This window comes from Nothoprocta perdicaria, unplaced genomic scaffold (assembly GCF_003342845.1).
Source record: "Nothoprocta perdicaria isolate Ctin4 unplaced genomic scaffold, notPer1 scaffold_125, whole genome shotgun sequence".
Classification (NCBI taxonomy): Eukaryota; Metazoa; Chordata; class Aves; order Tinamiformes; family Tinamidae; genus Nothoprocta; species Nothoprocta perdicaria.
Window position 1 is genome coordinate 263,610 of NW_020454372.1, and position 4,751 is coordinate 268,360.

A 4,751-nucleotide genomic window follows, 5' to 3' on the forward strand; every position below is an offset into this window, starting at 1 on the left:
ACACAAAAAGAGAGATTTGGAATTTGCACAAAAAAAAGAACAAGCAGAAAAACCTAAAAAATAAATCTGCCAGCCATACAGTTTTCTCAGTGTTCACATAATCATTATTGCAAAGAATCAAGTACTCAAATATGTAAATACTTTTTAAAAATAAACTGTTTCCCTGTAATGTAAAGTGTGTACAGGACCACAGCTTTATTTGTATATATACATATATATATATATCAGCTGAAATTATATTGATTTCAAGTGCAGAAATGGGCAGTTTTGTCACTTTCATAATTTTTTTATTATGAAAATGGTTCTTGTTTAAATAATGATATTCYGGAGTATTATCACAGAATTTTGTTTATGTATATACTGTACATAAATATATTCTATTAAGTTCATATGTTAAACAGCATTCAGATGAGTTGCACAATATGTACAGTAATGGCTTAAAGCTAATGTACATGCATTTTAAAGACATGTTTTTATCTTCACTTAATGAAAAATTAGTGGAATGTGGCAATAACTAAAATGATTGGAAATGCAGATCAACTACTTTCAGCTACAAGCCATATTAAGTATTTTGATTTCCCCATCATCTGCCTGCTGAATTGTGATTCTGTTTCTCCCAAGCTTATCTTCATCTGAAATGTCATGAATTTGCATTATACCTCTTACTTTTTAGAAAAGGAAAGAGATAGAGGAATTAAAATGCAATAAAAGTTATTTTTTTCTCAGACTCATATTCTTTAATATAATTGAAGAAAATGTGGTCATTTAATAACTTTTTCATGTACATCATAAAACTTTTAGATGTTTTCATTAAAATTTTTAAAGTATCCAGGAAATAATAGCATTTTACAGGAAGAAATTTTACTGAAAAGGAATTACAGCACAAGCTTAACTACATTATTATTCAGAGATAATGTAGTAGCAATAACAGGAGTTACTATGTAATTATCATTTTTTTAATCGTAGATTTAAGATATAATTGCTATGAAATTATATTTGGGTTGCAGACTTTTTTTTCCCACGCACACACTCTACAAAGGTGGACCATTTTCCCCTAAGGAAGACTATATCTGAAGGGAATATTTCCCCAGTGTCTCCTAACAGTAGCCAGTTGGTGAATTCTGTTCATGTGAGTACACTCACTGGCTAGATACCTCATCTGATGGAGAAAAAATGGATAGTATTCTTAAGATCAGACTTGGATGTCCTCTGATGAGTTATCAGGAGATGGCTTTGAGAGGTGTGGGCAGTATGGACACGGACATGGCCATGCCTACCCTCTCCAAACCTGCTTTTTTCTCCGTTCTGGAAAGGTTTACGTCAGTGTATCCTAACACTTTCCTTATGTGTAAGGCAGTCATCCCAAACTCATGTCAATAAAATTTTTGTACCTGCATATTGTCTGTCTTCCTATCTTTTAGTTTGTATGTTTGTGCTATCTGTTTAGATTTAAGTATTGGAAGGGKTTTTTTTAATGGTTCCCCTTATGGTGCATTTAGAAAGCACCATGTCCTTCCATAGTTACTRCTTAAAACTTCCATTTCTTATTTGATGACAGTGGTTGAGTATATCTGAATTTGGATTGAGGTGCATTTTCTCTTTATTCCCTCATTTCATGCTTAATTTTGGTGCTGAAAAGTGATGTGCTTCTTTCTACAATCGCTTCTGAGCAGTGAGAGATGGCGTAGGTCAGAGAAATGGGTCTCAGCAGTTTGCACCCTCCATGCTGAAGCAATGTGAGGGCAGCTTGTGTGAGAAGCTCTCATGTTGAAAAAGTTTCTGGTAGCAATCACACAAGATGCAACATCAGGCTTTATCATCTCTTGTAAATCATTGGTTTTTTTAAAGGTATAAGAGAAGAAAAATCCTGATGAGATCCTCAGCTAAATTTGTTCAGCATTGAGGATGTACCGTAGGAATGTCAGACCTCATTTAGATCAAGAATTAGTGCTACTGTGTGGGAAGATCTTAGGCACAGTGTCCTACCGCATGTTTTAAATATATATTTAGACTCAGTRTATTATCTGTGAGAATCAGAGGGAATCAGAAATCTTCTGTGCTGTACTTTGAGTGAAAAAGCTACAGAAGACTGAATAACTAACTCATCTGTTCATTGTTTGAAAGAAAAGTCTCTGTTGCTAAATTTAGCTTTGCCTTTCAATCTTCCCATTATCCCCTTGTTTCAGCCTGCTGTCCTAATCTCTCTCCATCTGCATCCTTCATCTGGATGACTTCTTGCTTCTCTTTGCTGTCATTTGTTTTGTCGTTCTTCCAGTTCAGCACAATCTGTGAACTTCGTACATCTTTAACCTCAGTATTTGGCAGCTCTCCTAATTGAATCTATCTCCTGTAGTGTCTGCCAAGCTCTCTGTTTAGGCCACAGCATCTCCTGCCCACAAAGGGAGAGAAGCACGTGGCCCCAATAAAATAGTTTGGACGTGAACATACTGGCCTCTCCGCTACTCTATCATTTTGCTGGTGCCTGTGCAGAAGCAGGGCAAGGCTCTGCTYATACATTGAAAGTTTGGCTAAATCTCCTGCCTCTTCTTGTGACACTGTAAGCAGCACTACTCATATGTTACGTGTTGCTGTATTAACTACTCTCATTTTGGGCTTRTAAAGGGCATTTTTTTCCCCATTCCTTCTTATCTCTTAGGGCTAGAGGGTAAAAAATGTGCTATCTGCAGGGAGTCACACTACTTCCCAATGATACAGACCACATACAGTTCTGAATGGACCTCTAAAAATAAAGTTTAATTTAGAATTAATCCTAATGTGAAGAAATGTTTTAGAAGGTACCATTTCCACRAACTGCTGCATTTAAACCCAACAGCTAAACCTGTTCCTCTAGCAGCACAGAAATGGAGGTGAGGCCCGGCGAGGGAGAGAGGGTGGAAACGCAGAGCGCCCGCTCCTGTTGGGCAGCTCTGACGTGGGGTAACAGGCTGGGCCCTGGGGAAACGGGACAGGAGAAAATTACAGACCCTGCAAATAGAGATTTCCTGGATAAAATGCTAAAGCTGATTCAGTCACCAGTTAAGCAAAAATGGGGGTTTTTTTTTTGCAATATCAGGCTCATTTAAGCCCAGTTATATACCCAGTAATTCCTGCAGTGCTTGCATTAGTTGCTTGCTAATGATGATTATCAAGCTCCAGTGTGCTCAATGGCATTTTGTTTAGGCTAATCCTGCCTGGCCACTTCTGTCCCAAGAGCTTCTTAGTGCAGTGTCAGCAGTTTTGCCCCTTCTCCCTYTGGTCTTAAGGAGAGCTGCAGATTTTATGCAAAGTAATTTCACTCTGTTTTTTATTTTTTGGCTTCTTCCCAGTCAGCTGTAAATCACCATATGTAGTACTAGATCTGGAGTGGACRCACTCTTTTCTTGAATCACCCTCCTGCTCAACTTAAAGCAGTATAGGTGTATATTTTTAATAAGAAAATGCTTGTCAAGGGCCTGTCCTTTTTTTGTATCTCATTGCTTTATCAAATGTAGGTCTAGCATGTTAAAAAAAAAACCTGCTTTAAATAATGCTCAGCCTGTGTTTTTGAAGGTCAATGGTGTTCATTCTTTTCTTCCAATATACTTGAGCTTTGTGCTCCTTTCTTTTACCCCTCCAGTGCTCTATTTTCCACCAGAACAGTGTGTGCAACTTCCCAACTTAGCTTCAAGCAGATCGCCCTGGGCGCTGTTGCCCAGCTGACAACAAGTACAAGAGTGATTGCTCGCGAACGTGCCGTGCTCCTCTTGACCTTTGCTGCGAAGCAGATGGTCTCCTCCTCCTCCTCCTCCTCATTATGGAGGCTGGTACCAACGTACCTACTGTTCCCATCTGAGCTCCAAGTAGTTTAAGTAGTGTTCCTAGATTGAAAAAAAAAAAAAAAGAAAAGAAATAGGACACCCTCCTCCTTTATTTTCAAAGAAAGGAGAAATTCAGCAGCATCTTGCTTAGGGTCTTTAGGGAAAAATGGGTGATGGTAGCCAGCAGCTACAAGCTCATAGAAGGGCTGTGGCCTAAAGCTGCTCAGAAGGGAGTGCTGGGCTCTGAGTCCTACTGGGGTTATCAGCAACTGTGTCAGCAACTCCTGGCTCCCACTATCACCCCTCCATGCACTTGTTGTTTTTACCTTTTTCCTATCTTAAGCTGTCCCTATGTTGTCTCTGTCCCACCCCTCACCTCTAAACTAACTCTACTTAGGAGCAACCAACAATAATAATGTCAATGTTTGGACGTGCTTTGAAGTACACACTGGTCTTGACGGTGCTGTGGTTCTTCAGCTCATTCCCTGCTTTCCGTTCGTTTAGCCGGGATCTTCTCTCCGGCAGTGTGTGTCCACCCCGCTGCGCAGCACCCGGGGACAGAAGCAGCTGCTACCTGGGCTGCTCCTGGGCTCTGACCCCAGCTCAGCCCCACTCGCACCCCATAGCAGCTCCAGGCTGTCCCGGAGGAAAGGGGGATGTGAGCGGRTCGGGGTGGGAGGAAGGCAGGACAGGAGAGGGAGGCTGCTTGAATCGGCACCTGGCTCCTGCTCCTCACAACAGTCAAGCAGAGCTTGGGGCAGAGGGAGGAAGCGGCAGAGGAGGGGCTCACGGAGAGCCCGAACCCTGATGCCAGCAGCACCGACGTGCGCCATGGCTGTCTCTGCATGTCACATAATGGAGTTTATTTTCACGACCTATGCGCGGTTTCTGAGCAGAAGGAGACCCTCCATGCAGCGGCGCTACCCGGGACTGGGGGTGCCCCGCAGAGCCCCC